Here is a 22,207-nt window from a genome sequence, read left to right as displayed (position 1 = left end):
AAAGAAAAGAGGTTTTTCACTTCAGCAGTAATAGATTGACACAATAAAAACTAGAATCTTCCTTATGCTGAAATGGAGTTATAGAACATATATTTTTCCCTCAAAGTTGCTGCTTTAGTAGCATTCCTATAATGGATTTTTGTCATCACAGTAGTGTTAATAAATCAAAGAAATGCTGTGTTTCAATTCATCAGGAGCCAGAGTTCTACCTAAGGACTTCTTCAGAAATGACTGCAAAATATTTGTAATGAAAAACAGTTATTAGAGATTAACTCTTCAACAATGACTAAATTAATCACCTATTAGGAAAAAAAATATTTTGTAATGGAAATGCTCTAAAATACATTTTTCATACATGTTGTGTCCTGATTTATTGTTTGAGAGAGACGTTCCTCTGGTGGTTGTGGTAAAACATTTTCAGCACCATTCACCATTCATTACTATACATAATCCAATTTATTAAGGAAATGCATGGAATGCAAGAGTACTATACTTACTCTCAAATGTCTAAAAAAAAATACGCAGTCATATCTGAAATTAGAATTTCTATCGAAAACGTGCTTTTCACATTGTGATTTAAAAAAGTCTGGATTTTTCTGCTTTTGTGACCTCATTAAAATACTATAGAGCTAGACAGATACTGCAATCTGCAAAAATAGAATTGTAAGAGCTATGTATAGGAAACAATTCAAGTATATTTAATTGCTGCTAAGAGGTGCACAAGGTACAGATTTTTTTCCATGTGGCACAAGGCTATTGAATTACTTTTATACAAAGAAGCAAAATATTGTGGCTGTTGGTAAAAACTGATCAATACCCTTACTTATTAAGCAAAGTATATAGGCACTGAAGAACCTTCCTTGTACTTAGTGCTTTACATATTTTATACTTGTTAATTGATACACACAGTGAAAGCAACCTGCTTTTTTAAGTGAAGTTTCTACAAATTATTAGGATGATTTTTTTCCTGTAATTGAAGTTATGCTGTATTTTAAGTGATTTTGTTTTACTTTTTTTAAATATGAGTTGACATTGAGAGATTCTGTGTGGAAATGTATAATTATATCAAATTGTTAGCAAGGGCTAGGGCCTTTAGTCACATTAGCTACATTGGAAGCAATTGGTGTTCAAGGAGAATAAAACAAAAGCATAAATCATGGAGAGATTTGTAAAGCTTAGAACTATGGCTTACAAGGCAAAAAGGAAAACTGACAGCAGTAATGATGCCAGTGCCAGAAATTCCCCAAAGTAAGGTTGTTAGGTCTACCTCATGTTCATCCAGGCATATTTCAGATTAGACTCAAAAGCAGTGTATCATTCTATTTAAATGCAACTAGATAGTTTCCAGGCTCATGATAACTCTCAGAGCCAGCTTGTGTGACTGAACTAATCAAACTAATTTGTAACCCACTTGAATAAAGTGAGTCTAGGTTTGCTCAAATCCTACAGAAAGAAATGTGGTTATGTCTCTGGTATTGTCTCCAGCTCTTAGTGACGAGTCTGCTCTCCTGTACCCCATAACATGAGATCCTGCTATAAAGCCTCCCATTTTGGTACACCTACATCCATATAGACATTGGGTTCTTGATCATTTGCGAAGTGCTGTTGTCTTGTTAAACTGTCCAGGCAGTGGTGTCAGCATGGGTTCGTTGGTTTTTTTGTTTGTTTGTTTGTTTTTGCTGGTGGGCTCTGGCAATTAGACTTGCCCATTGGCCTGTCCCCTTACAATTTTTGCAGCAGTTTCCTCCTTCTGTAAGTCTGGAATTGTGTCAGCTTTAAAAAGTGCTTGTGTGTGCCTGTCTTCACCCCGTCCATTTTAGTTTTGTACTTTTGGAGGGGAGGGGTCACCGTTTCCGCTTGTAATATTGAAGTGCAGAAGAGTGGTGCTCTAGTTTCTGATGCTGCTCATTTTGGAGGTGCAGAAGGTACAGCTGGTAATTTGTTCCTGGATAGCTTCAGCTGTCAGTTAATCACAATAACATGTGCAGTGTCTTTGGGTGTTGCTTCAACATCCAACTAGCTTAGAGCTCTATTAGCAGTGTGAAGAAGGAGCTAAAGAGGAAGAAATTAAGTCAATGTATAGTAATGCTTTAGGTTAACTTCACTTCCTATGATGGTGTTTCTGGGTTGTGAAATGAGTTGACCAATGGGTATAAACTGAACTACAAAATTTCAGGATGGCAATTTTCTTGACAAGAACATGCTAAACTATGCAAAGATTCCAATGTTTAGGGTTATCCTTTGCTGGAACACCAAATTAGAAATTAAGATAACTCTGTATATAGCAGAGACTGAGTAAAATGGAATAACAAAGCTTGTCAACAAATCTGTTCTATCTACCATGTAGTCGCAGATTAGGCCCAGATGGCCTTTCCACCAGCATAGCAACTCTGAGGGACTTCCTTGGCTTTGCTCCACTTCATCTCTTCCCAAGGCTAGTACTGGACTTGCTCCCTGCTGGTTTTGCCGATCTCCCTGAGTGTGCTCATGCTACAGCCAACTGTTCTGCCTCATTTCTTCCTTCCCTCAGCCCAGTGCTGCTGTGCTGGGACTGGATCCTGTCCCCATGTGCCCATCTGAGCTCAGGGTGGGAGAAGTCTGCTCTGCTCTCCTCTGTATTCCAGTTCACTCTGTTCCAAACTGTAGAAGCCAGGACAAAGTAAATATGCACTTTTTCCTCCTGTTGCCCAGATATGTTTAAAAAAAAAAAAAAAAAAAGAGCTGCACTTTGTTCATGCCCTGTAGTTTTTAATTTTTTCTTTGTGTCCCACCCATTGAAGTTACTTAAGGCACAATTTTGCATATGGGTTTGGGGATTGATGTCTGGGTCTCAAGATGATTTACCTAATAATGAGAGATACTTTATAAATAGGCCTTCACCTCAGCTAATTTTGTCTGTTTTACAGTATTTTTTTTAAGGTAGTATTGCAGAATACCTGAGGAAATAGATCATTACAGAATCTAATTTCTTGTACTCAGCACTGAATCAGGTCTAAATTTATTTTACGTGACAGATGCAGAGTGAATACTGCAATGTCCTTGGAATTCAGCATGATTTTAATTGGATTCTATATTTTCTAATGCTACTGTGGAACACCAGTTTAAATCCTTGGGATTAAATTTATATGACAGGTTGCCATTCTCACTCAAGTGGTGCATAGTTTTTATTTATTTATTTTGCTTTGTTGTTTCTTGACAAGTAATAAAGCATCGGATCCTTAGTTGCGAAGGTTTTCTTGCTATTTTTTTCCGGAGAGTCCTTATGTTTCAGAACCCTTTTGCTGACACACAGTGAAGTGCAACCACATTCATTGTAAACAAAGGGGCCGACAGTTCTCAAGCTCAGCAAGAATTCTAGTGAGATACAATTTAAGATAAGGAAAGCTTCACTTACGTAATAAAAAATAACCCCCGGTAAATGAGACTTGTAATGCATTATCCTTTTTAGCCTTCCACTGGGCCCATAATTATGCAGAATATCTAATGTACTCTAATAATCTGATTTTAACTCACTAGTCTTTAGTCTTTCACTTTATATGGAGACTAAAATACTACAACCCAGTGGATTAGAAAATAACAACACTGATTACTTAACTGTAATAAATAAACAGTGCTGTAAAGGTGAAGATAAAACATTATGAACAAAGCATTATGAACAAAGTATGAAAGTAAATTAAAATGTTAGGAAACAGGTGTGAAGAGACTTTGACAATAGGTTCATACTTTTCATTATGGCATTATTGTGGTTTCATGTCCCAGTCAAAGTCATTTCTACTGGCAATAAGAAGGTAGATAAAAGTAAATAATTTCTAGGTTAATGATCATATTATTAAAAATTAAAAAATAAAAAATTAAATAAACAAGGACACCTTTGGAAAAATATAATTACTGTAAGTTAAATTTTAAAAGCTCATTAGCTGGGGAGTATGAGATTTTTAAAATATTGTTTGTCCCTCTGTCCTAGGCAGCAAGCCTGGTTTAATTTCCAGTGTATAGTACTCCTGTATGTTTGCTAATACCCAGTGGAGTGCATTAACTCTTATGATTGCTTAAATTGATTTCACTGTTTTATCAGTTACTATTGAACAAATGAAAGGATGCTGATGAAGCACTCAACTGTAGGCTTGTCTGCAAAGTTTCTCTTGGAGTCATCCCCATATGAATGATTTCATACAGCACAGAAATAGTTTTATGTATATATTGACCTTGAAAGAAACAAAACCAGGGCTTGGTATTGAGGTTAGGTACATCACGATTTGCCTTGCAAAGAGAAGGCTCTATTGAGGGGGTCACCAGCCTGCATCCTCGGTGTCAGTGTGTGATGGCCACAGCTGGCTGGCAGATGCTGCCTGGCCACACCTTCCCCTCCTCAGCAGGTTGGGCAGAAACCAAAATGGAGAAGTCTGTGGTAGAGAGAAAGACAGGAAGATGGCTTAGTAGTTACTGGCATGTGCAGATAGACACAACTTGGGGACAATTAGTTTATTGCCAATTAAAACCAGATGGGCCCAGTCATGGCCTGAGGTGGGGCTGCTGATACCTGCTGTGACAGGCCTGGGGCAACCGCGGCCTGTTCTCACAGCACCCTGCAGCCCGCAGTGTGTCTGCACCCTTACTGTGGTGAAACAGGTACCAATTTTGATCACAAAAGTTTAAGATAAAAACTTGTGCTTAGTTGCAGAAAAAAAGTTGCTTCATTTGCAATCTTAATGCTATTTTTAAAAAATATAGAGTATTAGCCTGTAGCTGCATCAGATTTGCGCTTTTAGATTTAAGCGTAGACAGCTACGTGTAAGAAACAGACTTCTCATGGGTGGTAGTTATCCCAGATGCATAATTAAAATGACAGCATTGTATGGATACAAAGCAAATGAACTTTAGTTTGGTTTTGATAAATAGCTTTATTTTAATGTAGGACTACCGTTTATAAACCGTGTGTGTGTCTATTCCTTCCTTGTATTTTTAAAGTGCTTTAACTCTGTCCCCTTCCAATGTAGCTCTTCTCATGTGACCAAAGTCCATAATCCTTTTCTACCTGCAGTTACTACACGTGAATAGATCCCAAGTGTTAATGACAGAAACTTAAAATCCAGGTATGCACTGTGGGCATTCCCCGGCTCTGCCCGCTGCAGCAAACCCCACATTGCCTCAGGGGCCATGTGGGGAGCAGCCCATTTCCTCGGGTCCTGTGGGGAACAACAATTCATTGCACATCTGCAAATCAGTACAGCCCCATGACATGCAGGGCTCTCCATTCAATGGACCTTTGATTTTGACCTGTAAAAATGATTTCTTTCTTCAACAGCTGTTAGAAATTTTTGACAGGTCTTTTCTGTAGGCCATTCATAATTAAGGGCTAACTGTTTCTATTTTTTACTCCATACAAACTATGTTTGCATTTGGTCTCAGCACTCCAAGTTATTAAATTGTATAATAAAGTCCCTTGCTGTGCCTTTAAATCTGATAAGCTGTGAATTTTGAGACCCCTAGCGAGTTTGTTCAGACTTGAGTTGTCTGTAGATACAAAACTGTAGCCACTATAGAACATGTAATATTTATCTTTAGTAAATTTTGTCCTTCAATAAAATGTAGACTAGCTGTGAAATACTGTCTCTTCAGGGCTGAGCACACTTTTTAAATGCAGGTGCTAGACCAAGATTTTAAAACACACCTTGCTTTTTTTGTTTGACAGACTTGTGAAGAAAAATCATGAAGGGAAAAAATTATAAATTTTATGTCTCGTGTTTGACTTCTTACCTCATTACTTGTTTCATTATTCCAAGGTATGAGTTTTTGGAACAAAGGAGACAGGATAACAGCCTGCATTAGCAAGTCATTCATTGCGATCTGTAAAGTCCACTAGATCACAACAGCTGATGTTGAGATCCCTATAACTGTGCTATATTTTGGCTCCACTCTGTTACTTTAAACTGGATTTGGTCCGGTCCCCAGTATTCTTTCCAGCATGTGCTTTTGAAGCTGTGCAAAAGACAACTCATTGGTTTGGACCCGCATGTCTTCCTTAGGAATGGAAGCAAATTGATTCATCCTTGCATGGCACTTCCAGTTCATTTTCCTTTAGAACAGTTTGCATATGGCAAACCACTCTGCAAACTTAGCCAGCGTATGGTGAGTGGAAATGGTTGAGATGCACAGAAGAACTGCTGTAAAACTCCCAATTCCATGTTTTGTGTTTGGGCTACCTAAGTGTTTGTGGTCCCTCTAACACAGGGTCTCAATCTCTGTGACTGTCTGCTTAGAGTCTGCAGCACAGAGCTTGCAGACCAATGTGGGGTTTATGGTGCTTCTGAGGTGTTCCTGGTTCTGTGGAGTTGCTTACTGTTTGCACCTGCCCCTGTAAAATCATTCCTAGAAAAGCGTGAGGGAGTGTTGGGAAGAGATGAAGACGGGAGTTCTCTTAGTTAAGAAGTTTCTCTATGTGGTCAGGCAACTGCAGAAACTTTATACTGCTGAGTTCTGGGTTTCATCTCTTTGTCGGAGCTTGTAATGAGATGCTCAAAAGGAAGCTTGCTGACAGTCTTTAATGGTGACCGTATTGAAGACTTCAAATGAACCTGAATCAGAGGTTTTGTGTCCCTTTATAGCAGACAAAGTAGCTAGAATTGAGGGTGAAGTTCTCATTATAAGATTTATTTTTTTTTCTGTAGCGGCTTCTCAATCTAGGACACATGCACCTAATATGCCTGTCTTGCTGGAGAGCAAAAGGTGCTTAAATGTTTGGGGCAAGAGAGAGATGCTTTGAATGAGCAATAATGAAAGACAGGTCACAAAACTTCACCAGCTTTTTTCTCTGATGCCTGGTCTCTTCATTCCTTTCATCTCCTTGTTATTTTGTCTTATAGTTAGACTGTAATTAATTACAACTTTGTTAGATATTAGAGGCGTAATATGTATAGGTTACATTGAACACAGCGGCATTAGGCTCTCTGGGAGCTCTTTGTTTTCATTTGCCATCTAAATTATAACAGAATATTGCAAGTAGCCTTTAATGAAATTCCTATGTTGTCTCCTGCTATCGTTGAATAGACTAGTTCATGCTGAAACAATTATTTTGGTAAGTTGTCTCATACTGCCTAAGGATATGGTTTGATCATTCATGCAGCTGAAGGGATTGATCATAGTCCTTGTGAACAATCCCTCAATCTGTGCTTGTTTATTGCATTTCTCGTCTTCCTGCTAACCACTTAAGGCCTGATCAACTTGGTAAAGATCTCCTATATCTGACAAAGACAAATGCAGTATTTTCTATGGTTCTTTACCATTATCAAAATAAACCGTGTGCTGCAGCAGTATGTGTTTAACCATGTCAGTCATAATGCATTTAGGGCATTTCAAATTCACTTTTTTTTTTTTTTTTTTTTTAAAAAAAAAAAAAAAGGTTATTTTCTTGCCCTTTAAAAGTTTTTGAGCATGTGAAAGTAGGAAGGAAAAGCTGGCATTGATATTGAAAATTAGGAAACTATTTCTATGAGTCCTCCCGATCAGTTAATCCAAAGCTTGAATGTGTGAGTATGCAAAGAATGGAGTATTTTGTGCCATCTCTCTTGTCTAAATTGTTTTAACTTCCTTCCAGGAAGATTTAATGTACCACAGAGAGCAAGGACAACTTGTCCCTAGCCCTTTTGGAGGGCAAACATGTTAAAGGAGAAGACAGTTCAGAAGGAGCAGGTAATGGTCTGCACAGTTTTGTGTAGCATCAGCATTACTCTGGATTTTGGTAATATTTTTCATGATTATTTTAGGATTTCATTTCTGTTTCATGCTTTGGAAGCTCCTTGCTTTCACAGCTCTGAAAAAGAACTTCTGAGCTTGACTCAGGCTCACAGCCATTTAATCTCCAAAATGGACCAGAAACGTGCTTGCTATATGGCAGATGACTGATGTGTTAGGAGAGGCCATGTCTCTCTTTAGTGGTAAAGGCAGTAGAAAGTCTGAACTGATAAAATTTGAGACCTGGCAACTTTGCTAGGCAATGCTCATATATGCTCTTAACAGGTAAGTCTGATGCAGCCGTAACTTTTTTTTTTTTTTTTTAATTGAACCAGGTATATCTGATCCTTAACAGAATATGTTGATTATAAAGCAGTCTATCCTAGCTATTACGATAGCTTAAATTAGAATAGTAGTAGTAAAGTAGTAAATTGAAAAGAATGTTAAGTGGTATTGATTATATAATAGCCTTTACATCAACACAATCAGCAACAAGTACACAGAAATGAAAAATTCCCTTTCCTTCTGAAAAAGGAGTTCATGGGAGTACGAGTGAAATGAATAAAATGGAGTGGTAGGCTTTTCATAATATAACCACTATAATTACGTTAAATTTCAATGTCCCCCACTGTTGTGCTTTCACAATGAATATTGGGATGGTAATTTTATGAAGTAAAATGTTACTTTCTTCCTCAATGTCATTTTTTTATGCTGAAAGTGACCATTTGCAGAAAACTGTAGCTGAAACAATTTCTAATCTGTTTGGTGTTAAGTATTACTTATTTGTTTATCAACTACTTATTTGTTTATCAACAGTAAGTAGCCGTAAACAACTACTGCATTGACAGGCTTATACCACAAATCATTGGTGTTTGAAGACAAACATGAGTACTTAGATCTAAGCAAAATATATTTTTTTAATGGTTAGCAAAGAACTGTGTTCAAAGTAGCATGAGGATGTTGAAAAGTATGGTGCGTGCCTTAGTTTACAAATTCCTTGGGGGATACAGACATGACTGCTTTTGACTGCATGACTGTGTTAGAGAGCTCTGACAGGTGACTGCCTCTGTCCATGTGATGGTTCTTCCATAACTCCTGCTGCATCCTGACGTGAAAGGGTTTGTTTAATGACTGGTAAAATAAGAAAGTCATACGCACATGCTCAGTTAGTGCAACGGGGCTCTTTTCTTATATTTACACTGCCATTATTACCTGTGAGTCAGTTTGGGTTGATGTAATTGAGAAAACATTTGGTCCTTGTTCAGGGTAGCAATAGACTTAATGAGGTTATGTGGAGCTGAAAGCCAGTGTTAATGTCTATGTATTTGAGCAATTTCTCCCTGAAGAAGCACCATTTCTATTTTTGCCGTGAGAAACAGAGGCCTGAAGAAACCATATGAGGTCTTTTGGCTGGTTTAGCTAATTATACAGAAACCTAAGATTTATGCTTGTATTTTCATAGGAAATCAGCAAATCCCCCTTTGTGTGTCTTGGCTTTGATGGAATTATTTAATATCAGCAGCATATTACAGCATAGTAAATATTTTATGCTTCACAGAGAAATAAACGTAGTGTAACTTGTGACATACATACTAACTTGGCATGACCTCTTTGTCAGACTTTCTACTAACATAAAAAATAAACTACTTAACAGATGCTCTATTGCTAATCTCAGGGGTTTATTGCTTTTACATGTTTTTATGAAGACATTAATTTTCTAAAAGTATTCTTCCTGGAGTATTCTGAAGCCTTTTCAGAAATTAGCAGTTATCAGTCTAACACACTGCACCTCCTGGAAATGTCATCAACAGTCCTATTTCACCTTATTTTGAGGAGTCTGTTCATCTTGCATGAACTGTACAAGTACTTCTTAGGAGTTTTCAAACTAATTTGCATATAACGCATGCATATTGGCCCTGATAATACTGTATTCTTTATTTAGTTTGTATATTAGTTTTGCAAAGAGATTCTAGAAGATAACTCTTGTGAAATTTAAGTGGATTAGATCAGTCTGTTACTTAAGAAATGCTCTTTACAACTCTTCTATTTAAGCATTTCTTTCTTCGGTTGTAGGGAGCGTTGGAGCTTTTGTTATTCTTGCTATTCCAAAACTGATTTGGTAATAACAAGAGTGTATTTCACCATCTATATTTAAATTGGTTTATGTAAAATATTTCAATAGCTTGGGCTCTTTCTTTACCTTTAGGGGCAGATTTCAAAGATACCCAGTAGATCAGAAGGCTGTGTTCCACATGAATGTCTGCATATAGCAAATCTTGAATTTATTTTGTTCCAACAGTGTGCATGTGATCTCAAATGCCTTTGTAACAGGAAGCTTAAAGTCATGCTGTCAAGATTGTGAAATCTAAATTTTATTTTGTCTCATTTTTGCTCTACTCACATTTCTTGGAAACTTATGTCTGTTGTCTAGCCAGATATATACTGTTTGTTCTTCTTTCTTTAGCTATTATTTTTAATAACAAAACAAAATTAGAGGCTTTGTGGATAGAAGCATGAATGGCAAGCATGTGATTCAGTGAGAGAATGAACTTAGAGCTCAGCAAATAGAGACTCAGGTGTATTTTTTCATTCTTCTGACAAGAGTAAATTACGGTATTTTTTATATCTATTGTACCGTCAGTTATACGATATGTGAAGCTTGATATATTGAGCTTATGTACCCATTTTTTTGATTTATCTAGATAGTGTATTCTTTGTTAGGAAAAAACTAAATCTAGTACTGTGTCCTGTATAGGATGAGAACACAGACAATGTTAAAGTGGATTTTTCTCACTGTCCTTCCTGGCTTTTGTTTTGAAGTAGATCTTGTGATTTCTGTCCTCTGTTTTGACCCTTGAACTGCAGGCCAGACCTGACAATAGGTGCTTTGTGTCCTCACAATTTTAAACTGTTAAATCCCCAGCTATAGTGCATTGGAGGACTTTACACGCCCCTGTCAAAGGTGTTGCTGGAGCAGGTGTTGGGGACTATCATGGATGCAAAAACTTAAGGCACAATTTTTCTGACAGCTCAGCAAAAGCAAAATCCTCTCAGAAGCCTTTGTTGTTTCTTCCATTACAGTTGCATTTTGCAGAAGAGGAGAAGAGGTGTGGTAGGGAGGGCTTAAATCCTATTATCCACTGTCCATGGCAGAATTTTACTGCATCTGACTGCCCATTTTAACAGCCATAGCTAAAGTTAAGAAAAAATCTGTTTCTGTAAAAGAATTATCTCACTAATTTTTAAATGATTTCTATGGCTTCTGCATTTCTACTTTACTTTTTAAACAGTAAATATTAGGTAACTTGGGATTTGAAATAGGTATTTTCAGGAGAAAGTCTGCATTTGTTATTGCTTTGCTCTGTTTACTTCTGGTGTCCGCTAGATCAAAAGTGGCATTATGTAACTGTGTGTGAGAGAGAGAGAGGAATATATTATTAGTTCTCTAATTTGCTGTAAGAGTGCGTGTCTACATGGGCAAGTGCTTAAGCCAGGTGCCTGCCCTGCCTGTGCTCTGCGTCAGCAGGATGTGCTGCTAAGCCTCTCAGGAGCATAGGCTGTCTGGGTTACATGTACAGGCTTAACGTGGGAAGTGCAGTTAAAGAAAAAAAGTTATGTTAAAACTCAGCAAGTCACCATGGTGTCATTCTACATCATAAATCCTCTACTTGAAGTTTGGTTGTATTTGCTTTTTGAACAGAACTTGAGACCTGGCTTTGCACTTTGAAAGCTTCAGAGCAAACTGGGGTGCTTGTTCGCATAACTTTCTGGTTTGATTCAACACCCCAGTGCTGAGGGCCTTGAAAATCTGTCTTACTGCTGGGAATGCTTCTTGTTCTTCCCACAAAAAGATTGGGTATTACTAATTCATTTTCCTTGCTTGCTGCCACATACTCTTCTCTTGCCCATTCATACCCAGTGGTGCAGGGAGTGGCAACAGGATCTTCTATCTGTTTCAGCTCAGGTGCCTTCTCAAGGTAACAAAAGCTTTCTTTCCATCTACCATCTGATATCGGTAGTGGAGAGGAACAGTAACTTCTTCCCTTACTTGATAACATCTATCTTTTCACAGAATCACAGAATTTCTAGGTTGGAAGAGACCGCAAGATCATCGAGTCCAACCTCTGACCTAACACTAACAGTCCCCACTAAACCATATCCCTAAGCTCTACATCTAAACGTCTTTTAAAGACTTCCAGGGATGGTGACTCCACCACTTCCCTGGTCAGCCTGTTCCAATGTCTAACATTTTGTTAGTGCAGTGGTGAAATGCCAGTTCTCCAGCCGTTTCCATTAGTAACAAGAGAGATGTTCCCATGAGAAGAAAGCTGTTGCAAGCTGTTGAAGAGCAACTTAGATGTGAGAAGCACATTTAACTAATGGTTTGGCAGAAACACAGGTTTAAGATATACATTGGCTTAGTTCAGTGCTATGGATTTTCTCTGAGTTATCCTATGATCAATGTTTCCCTTGAAAGTAATTTATCTGAGCATGAAAACATTACAATAAATAAAAAAAATCCTACGGTGTCAATGCCAAACTGTGATGAATTCTGAAGGCACCCCTTGAACTGTAATAGACTTTCTTCCCACCCCTTGAACTGTAATAGACTTTCTAGCAAAACCAGGATCGTATGCGCTGACGATTTGTGTGTGCAAAGGCATGTGCCAGGTGGCTGGCAGCGTTCGTCCACGTGAAGGACTTCTTCCACAGAAAGGAAGAAGTGGTAGTCATCTCCGTCTGTCCTCAGTTAGTAGAAAGATCCTGTCATAGATAACTAGAACACTGCAAAAAAAATGATACCAAATTAGAAGGTGTTGTTTTGCTAATTAGCAATAGTACAACATAAAGTTTATATTTCATCTGTGTTAGGCAGATGCTCTTACACAGAAATCACTTAAAAGTAGGCCTGAGTCTGGAATCAACTTCCATCTCCGGTTTTAAACACTGTAAGTTTAGTGGGTAGTTCTGCTTTTTCATTGTTGTCTTTATTCCTTTGTTGTAAAGTAATTCAAGATGAACATTAAGTAAAAAAAATCTCTAAACTTCCTTTTCTCGCTAGCAGATATGCCCCTAGCTGTGCATCTTCACTACACTTTCAGTGTGCATAAATTGCCAGGGTTCCTTCTAAAGTTGGTTTCCCAGCATAGTGAGGCACTGGGGTGCGCTTTGAGGTTCTGGCGTGCTTGTACTGCAGTCTTCTGATGAGCAGTGGCCAGCTGTAATTGCAGGCGGATGCCAAGGGGCAGTTCCAGGAGCAATGCAAGGGGCACACCAGGCCCCAGCATGACGATTGGGCAGCAAGCTAGTGAATGATTCATCTGGGCAACGTTTGTACACCTTTGTGATTGGCTTCAATGCTTTATTAATGCTTCTGTTATTAGATCCACGATCGATGTTTTTTCTCCAAGGGTTTGCATGCAATGAAATTATGATCTGTTGCTACAGCCCTCCATTAATTCTCTGTCCGCTCGGAGAAGCAGAGTCTCCTTCCTCCCATTCCTGCCACAGCACAACCTAATGCCTCGGAAAAGGACATGCTTTGATGTAGTCCTTTGTGGTGGTTCAAAATGCTTCCCTCTCCCGCTGTGATATATTCTTTCCCTCCTGGAACTGCAATTCTGACACGTCCAAACATGGAGCATGAAAGGTTTTCTAAAATGCTGCCTCCTGTGCATCAGCAAAGAGTCTGTCAGGATCTGCTCTGTGGTAATAGCAGGGGGGTTCTTAAAGGTGAAAAAGGCAATTTGAGATTTTGAAAAATGAGGCCACTTGCTTAGATACTTGACTCACTTGAACCTCAAGGACAGTTGGACACACCGAGATTTGTCGCTGTGTCAGACAATAAAGGCAGTAGGACCAGGCCTTCATGTCTGCAGAGTGGCCAGAAAACAAGCCTGAAGGCTCTTCTAGGTGAAGCCGCTGTGTATAAGGATTTGCAGTTGGTTTGCATGTTGCTGAGATAATAGCTAAATGGGCAGCTCTGGAAAAAGAGCTAAAACTAAACCTTGAACTTGCGTGCATGCTGCGGTTACATAGCACTGTGTCAATGCTGCTCTGACAGCTGGGGGCTAAGAACCCCTACTGCGAGGGGGTGCAGCCACTGCATCCTGTTGCTCATGGATGCTGTTTGTTTGTTTGTTTCAGTCCAGTGAAAAGTGACATGTGACCACCTCATTTAATGGTAGTCATCTTAAAAAAGAGCTGACTCTTCAAAGTGGGTCTTTTAGTACTTACAGATTCAGTTCCGCTCATTTTTTGCTAAGGCAGTATGTGGCTTGTGTAGTTCGGTTTATTACACCAACTCTGTCCACTGAACTTGATGTTTTTCTTTACTATTTATGTAACAATCTATAAAATATTAATAAATGAGTTCCTTTGTTTTGCTCTGCAGTGCATGTAGATGGTATTACGAAATCATCCCACTTTGCTTTTCCCTAGTCTCTGTGCTGTTTAGCTCATTAGTACTTAGTTCATGCAAATGAGGTTGGTCTCCACTGAAAAATAATTTCTCAGTTGGAAGCCCCACATTGTCTTTGATTCACTGCCTCCATGACCTATGGTAGATGCTGTGGCTTTGGAAATGGGGGGGTACAAATCAGTACAGTGTACGGGGAGGTGAAAAGGGAAGTTTGCTGAATAGGAAAAGTAAGAAATGGTTTCCATATAAAAATAATTATGAAGGCTTTTTATACAAGACCCTATTAGATGCAACCCTGATGTGCCCATGCTATGTGCAGAGCAGAGAATCTGCATAAAATCTATGGTATTCCTTTTAGTCTCAGAAAACGTTGTTTTTCTGTGCTGTATCAACAACAGAACATTTCCAGTAGTTTCTTTTTATAATTGGGCTGAGCCATTTACAATTCAAATGTAATCTGCTGGCAGTATTGCCCAATAATGGTTTTCTTTGTCCATTCCAGCACTAAATTCAAAAACAAATCTTTCTAACAACATTATGCCATAGGGGCACATACCTTACAAATACCACGATTCTTGAACTGTGTATTGCTATTTTGTGGTTTATCAATGGAAATGTTTGCTTTTAAAACTTTTATATATATATATATATATAATTTGCACATCATTGTGTCACTGTCATTTATCTTTTGTTGGTCAGGCAAAAATGGAGGTGTGGGCTGACAACTTTAAAATGATGCATTTTAAATGCATCAAAGCATCTTTTTTCGGTATACAATAGCCACTGGTGTATACATTCACTTTGTAATGGATAGGGTGTGGTGGTTTTACTCAGGTGGGCAGCCGAGCTCCACCACAACCGCTCTCTCACTCCCCCTCTCCTCAGAGAGGAAGGGGGAGAAAATACAACACAGAGAACTCGAGGTTTGAGATGAGAAAGGTTTAATTAAAGGGAAAGGGAATGTGGAGGAAAAACAGAAACAAAAGAAACAATCAGTCCGCGTGGAAGCAGAGAGAGAGAAAAAATTATTCTCTACTTCCCATCAGCGAGCGGTGTTCGGCCACGTCCTGGGAAGCAGGGCCTCAAACGCGTAGTGGTTGTTCAGGAGGAACAGCCCCGTCCCCCACGAGAGCCCCCCCTTTTATTGCTGAGTGTGACATCAGGTGTTATGGAATATCCCTTTGGTTGGTTTAGGTCAGCTGCCCCAGCAATGTCCCCTCCCCATCACTTGCCCACCCCCAGCCTGCTGGCTCTTGGGGGCTTGGAAGGAGTCCTGATGCTGTGCCAGCACTACGCAGCAATAGACACAACACTGGAGTGATATCAGTGCTGTTCCAGCTACGAGTGCAGAGCACAGCACTGTGTGGGCTGCTGCAGGGAAAAGGTGACTCCAGCTCAGACAGACCCAACACATAGGGGTAGGGATAACTTCTGACCAGCTGGCTTGGGATATTTAGGTGTATTTTCTCATATTAATTCTTTCTTAACAGTAGCTTGCGAACATTTTTTACCCATTACCTGCAGGTCCCCACAGTCATATGGAGTTGGAGGTTTTGGAAAATTGAGTTGGCTGAGGGAGGGTAGAAAGAATGCATGTGGAAATTTGGTTGTTGTATCTTTGTACATCTGATCCATTTTTCTCACATATGTGTGTCTTGATTATTTTTGTGTGCTACAGGATAAATAACATTATGGAAGAAGAAAATACTGTCTTTTCATGTGAGAATATGGTTGCAGCAATGAAGGCCTGAATGTTGTCTGGCTTAAGTTGGGGCCATTTACATGTATTTTTTAACAATGACTTTGTTGTAGATGAAATACTGAGGACAAACCAGTCCCAATAAACAGGAATTTTGCTGCAAAAAGAAATGAAATAGGATTTGGCTCATAATCCAGTTGCTTTGCCTTTTTCTCTAATAAACTGTCTGTAAATGAAAAAGAAACCAACTGGTTTTTAATTCATTCCTTTATCTGGCATGGATGTAATTAGCTTTTGGAAATGTGGTACTTTGGAGACCTACGCAACTTCTGCACGTGATTCATAGTAAAAGAGATAAATGCTTTAAAACTTGTTGGAAAACTTCATCCCTTTTTAGTGAATTTTCCTTATTTGCCCGACTGATTGTATGAACATTAGCAGTAATGCAGAGAATAGTCTAGTGACTTCAATTAAATTATACCTCATTTTATTTTCTCTTTGAAACTATGTTTTATATGCAAAATAATTTTTGGTAGCACTCTTTAATCCCAATTTTACCAGTTTGGTATTCATCATGCTTAAAATCAGTTTCAGCACTGGCTTTCTGATCAGGTCGATATGTATTTGCAAGATTGACCAATGTACTCCTCCCTCCTGTTAAAAGTAAATATATTTCTGGAGTTTTCAGTGAGAAATTTGACACCTTGCTTTAGAGATTTCAATTTTTAATAAGTACGCTAAGAAAAAAGTGAGATGAGAATTTAATAGCTAAACAGATGGGTATTGGGTTATTGCGCTGTAATCATCAGGAAGGTCTTAGCCACCTCTTTTACTAGGGTTAAGTCCGTAGATGAATCTACAGAATATGCTGAAGCCTAAATAAAATAGATTTAACTAAAATCAAGCTGTTAGTTATTCCACATTTTAACGTAGCAAATTGTCACTGTTTTATATGTTCATCTTTTAAAGCTGGTGCCATGATAGAAATGCAACCAAAATAGAGGGAATATCAAATCTAAGTGATGAGAATGTGAGTGACTGGTATCAACAAATAACAGTTCAGGCACTCTTTCTATAAAGATTAGTTACCTACAGTTCAGCAGACAACCCCAGTGTCTATTCATATACACTATGGATTTGGTAATGAAAAAATATTTACTGTTGTGATTGCTCCTCAAGGATTGAGGAGTTGGTGAGGATCAAGTGTTGGTAAGGGACAAAATAAGCCTTATGGGAACCTTGTGTGGCCTCTAGACAAAGTTGAAGATCATTTCATTGCCTGAGATACGTTTCAGGATGCTCCTGCCTCTGTACCCAATTTAATCTGCTCTTTCTTCTGCCTTATAGCACGATTTTTGATAGCTAAGAGATAAACGAGAGCAGTAGTCTTCCTTATTAGGTCTTTAAAAATCATGAAATATTCATCTGATTAAAGGGAACCTTAAATCTTTTGGAAACTACAACACTGACCATAAAAGGATCTGGAGGTTCAAAAGTATTGTAATAATGTGATCATCAGGTGCATGTTGTGTTCCTTGTGGGAAAAAAAAAAAAAAAAAAAGTACATCAATGATTAAAGAAAATAGATTATTGGTTTTCTCTAAATATTTCTAGTTTGGATATGGGATTTCACCAACAGGAAAAGAAAAAAAAAAAAACAACAAAAAGCCTGCCTGCAATTTCTGTCTATTGTGGTATGCAACAGGAACAGCTCCATGGGCCTATCTCCACCTCCTGTCACTCTGTCTTCACAGAGGCCATCTTTTAGTGAATGGGACTCAGGAGCATCCCAGGGGACCCTTTCTCTATGCTGAGGAAAAAGTTTTTTAACCCATGCAAAAGATACATGTAAGAGCCCATGATTATTCATTCAGGCTAAGGTTTCAATCCAGCCTTATTTATTTTCTCAATTCCCCATGCACTAGATAGCCTGTCTTCCATCTGTAACATCCCATTTCCCTAAAGACAGTGCATCTGAAGCTCCATCCTTCCTACACACAAGATGAAATGGCCATGTCAGGTGGGAGAGTTGACATATTTTCTTTGAGCCTTGATTGTCCCCCTTTTTTCCACCCTTTATAGAATAGAAAAAGAAAGGAGATAGAGCTCAGCACACTGAAATCTTCATGATGTGAACCTTGGGAAAACCATTAGGATAGATTCTGTAACTAAAGATAATGAGGAGGATCCATGTGAGCTGTTTTTTTGTTGTTGTTTTTGTTTGTTTGTTTGTGTTTGTTTGTTTGTTTGTTTTTCTTTAGAAGTACTGTTTTTCCATTTCAACTTTTACTAATTTGCAGGGCTTACTTTGTTACTATCATGTGGCAGGAGCAGAGTGAGGCAAACCAAAACCTTCCATAATCAACTTGCTAGAATTGTGAGCTGAAACTTGAGCAGAAACCAGTTGACTGATTAATTCAGAAGAAGCACTCAAAGGCAGACTGTTTTCCTTTGTGCTTCTTATGCTTTTACAAGGCCACTGAATATGAAAATTTAATAGTGCAGCTCTGTATAATACAGAAGTATGCTTTAAGAAAATGAAAGTGAAATACTAGGTATAATGAGCTGAATACTGAGTTCATCTGGGAAAAAAAAATAAAAAAGTAAAAACTATTTTCTCTGATATTCAGGTTTTTAAAACAAACAGTATTTGTTGCGAGTTAAGCACTCTGGTTGATTATTTTCAGAATGCCTTCTTGGAATTACCATCCAATATACAACATCTGAAACTGGACATCTGATATCTGAAGGGTGTTTTTGTTGTTGTTGTTCCTTTTAGCATCTGTATTAATAGAAATTACTTTGCCCTTAAGTCCTTTTGCCATAAGATGACTCCATAGTGCGGTGTGTCTTACAAAGGAAGCTTGACACTCAGGAGTCCCCAGTCACTTGAATTTTTGTGTAGCCCAGGATAAATTTATGCCCTTGATTTCTAGAGAATGAAGGGTTGAACGTTGGGTTGGTCCTAGTATGCGTCTCTGCAGAAACTGTCTAATAGAATTTTTGATGATGATATGTTTAATAAAGACAAGTCATAATATCTTACGTATCAAGTACTGCATTAATAGTATACGTCCACCTAAATATCACTGATCTTGAGAAGCCATCTAGCTGATATGAGAAGAAAAAGCCACATTTGTGTTTTCCAAATTTTGCATATTCCCAAACTGTGAAAGCTACTATTAGTAGCATGTGATATTTTTTCTCTGAAAGGGAGGAATAGAGCTGACAAAACTTCCCTTAAAGAGTTGGGAGAGAGGCGAGTCTTACCTGAACTCAGGCAAGATCCAGCTAAGAGGAGAATCTTTTAGAGGGATCAGGTGGACTAATAGAAATGTTCTTAGTTATAGCAGAAGTACTCCCTGCTTTCACATTTGCTTGCAAAAGCAGTTTTTCTGCTAGGATTATGCCTTTACATTTTGATAATCAGGTGGCAGGCTCCAAATTGGTACTATCTGGCTGTGTATTCTCAAGACTACAACATCCTTGGAAAACACTATTAACAATGCTTTTGCTGAGAGAACTTGGCAAGAGATGTCACATTTATTAATAAAAAATAAATTGTTGACATTATAAAACTAAATTCTTCAGCACTATGTAATATATATTGTTGTGCAGAGAAGGGCGACGAAGCTGGTGAGGGGCCTGGAGAACAAGTCCTATGAGGAGCGGCTGAGGGAGCTGGGCTTGTTCAGCCTGGAGAAGAGGAGGCTCAGGGGCGACCTTATCGCTCTCTATAGGTACCTCAAGGGAGGCTGTAGCGAGGTGGGGGTTGGTCTGTTCTCCCACGTGCCTGGTGACAGGACGAGGGGGAATGGGCTTAAGTTGAGCCAGGGGAGTTTTAGGTTGGATGTTAGGAAGAACTTCTTCACTGAAAGGGTTGTGAGGCACTGGAACAGGCTGCCCAGGGAAGTGGTGGAGTCACCATCCCTGGAAGTCATTAAAAGACGTTTAGATGTAGAGCTTAGGGATATGGTTTAGTGGGGACTGCTAGCGTTAGGTCAGAGGTTGGACTCGATGATCTTGCGGTCTCTTCCAACCTAGAAATTATGTGTGTGATTCTGTGTGATATATGATGCAGGAGAGCTTTGGGGGTGGGTGTTACATCGTAACAGAAGAACTTTCTCACCCTGTGGTGAACTGTTTTGCTGCTCTTGCACTAAACCCTACCTCAAATTCAAGTACTGTGAGGAATGTTAAAGTACAGGATACTGGGTAAATCTCTACAATATCTAATTTTGGCTTTCTAATCAGAGTAGCAAGAATGGTGAAGGGACTCTGCCACTGCATGACATTAAATGCAGCCTGTATGTGCCTAGTGTTATCTGTGCTGGCCTTGATTTTTGAAAGTAGAGCTATCAACAGTCTGATGCCTCTAAATGGACTTGCTATGAAGTGTAATCTGCTTCCTTCTCTCAAAGCGTAAATGCATACCGATAATGACCTTCTGAGAGCTTTTCATTAACTTTGTTTAATGTTAAGTGACATTTGGGAGCACCCCCCCTAATATAACTACCTCTTTCCCTAGCCAGAGTTCAAAAATGGAAACTGAATTATTCCTACATGTTGCCTGTGGCTGAAGGTGTATTACCAGGGTGGCAGGTATCACTTCAAAACTTCACAGCCTATCTGACCTCCATTCTGACTGAGCTGGAATTTAACTTTCTGCTTTAAACATTGCCCATGAAGCAGGCATGTTGTTATTTATTTGTTTCAATTTAAAAAAAGTGTGGGGGGGGGGGGGAGGGGGGAGGAAATGGAAAGAGGGGGATCTAGATGGCTCAAAACCATGGTTGTGTAGAAATGTTTGTAGGTTAGCAGTGAAAGTAGGACCTTAAAGCACAAAGATAAACATATAGATTTCAGGAATATCTACTTCAAAACTATTGTAGGCTAGAGGACTAATAATATATAATACATTCCAACTATAGGAAAGCAGATCTGTGTTCTAGAGAAATCAGCAATCAATTTAATCTGATGATGCTATCGAGAAGTTTGCTACTGGTGGTTCTGTAACAGAATCAGTGTCTCATGCTGGCTCTGCAATAGGGGCTTAATAAAGGAAAGGGGAGAGATCAGCAAAATGCACCCAGATTCCAGACTTCTTGTCCGTTAATGTTTTCAGAGAAGTATTTATGCTAACATGTTTTACCAAACTTTGTGCAACAGTGTTCTGGAGCACCGCACTCGGCAGGTTGGCTGCTTTTCTCTGTATCACTTTCTTGTTTATCAGACAAGCATCACTTGAAAAAAAGGACTCTAGGTGCTTCAGAGTAGGTTGTCAGTGGGTTAAAGAATGTACCCCACATAAGTAAATGCATCTGTTGTGTTTGAGAGCTGAAGATTCATGCATGTTTCCTAAGTCACTAGTCTTCTTAGTCTGTGAGGACTCTTCAGAAGGGAAGCTAAGAAGCAGGAAAATATCAGAATTATCAGCAGTGCTATTGCGTTCTTAAGGTGCCTTTCCATAAAATGCTAATGAAAATGGATATCCACGGATAGCATTGCAAAACTTGGGTTTACCTTATTTTGTTTCTTCCTAAAAGCTCTTTTTTCTCAACCTGCTTAATATGCAGATATTCATTTGGCTGCTTTTTGATTTTTTTAAATGTCACTATTAATAAATCACTGTCAATAATCCTGTTTAATAAATTTTGCTTTATTAACAATGTGAGAGCTACAAAGGCCAATCTCAATGGGTGTGCTCAACCTGTTTCCCCTCAGTTTCTCAAGACCAATGAGGGTTTTTCTACTTTAGGGTTATTGTTTTGGTTTCTTTAGCTTTCACCTGTAAAAAATAGTAATCTATTTTCAAGGATTATTTTATTTTTTTTTTAACTGAGTTGCCATTCTTAACTGAAACTTGCTTTATCCAGATTGTGCCTCCCTGTTCTGGTCTCATTTATTTTTACTGCTTTAGGTTTGCCTCCTCCTCTTTCCACGTGATAACTATGTGGACTTATGGGGCTCTTGTGTGAGTTTTCTAATAAATTATTAACAGATTTTAACGTTAAATAGCCTATAATGATCATTTGGTCCGTTCTTCTGTGTAATGCAGAAATTCCTACAGTAACTCTTACATCAGGTACAATAGTCCCTGGTTGATTTAGAGCTTATATTATAAAAAGATATTGAATGCTGATTTGGAGACTTTGAGCCATAGAGAATTCAGTACACCTGTAGGTAAATTGTTCTAAGCTTTGATTATCCACATGGTAAAATTGTGTGCTTTATTTGTAATCTAAATCAGTTCATCTTTAGCTGGAAGCTGAAGCATTAGATGTTAGGGTATTAGATGTTGGGAATTCAGCAGTGATTTTAAAAAGCTATTCAGGAAAAAATATCCTAAATTTACA

The sequence above is a fragment of the Netta rufina genome (assembly GCF_964035555.1).
Source record: "Netta rufina genome assembly, chromosome: 12".
Taxonomy (NCBI): Eukaryota; Metazoa; Chordata; class Aves; order Anseriformes; family Anatidae; genus Netta; species Netta rufina.
Note: the sequence above shows the minus strand (reverse complement) of the source record.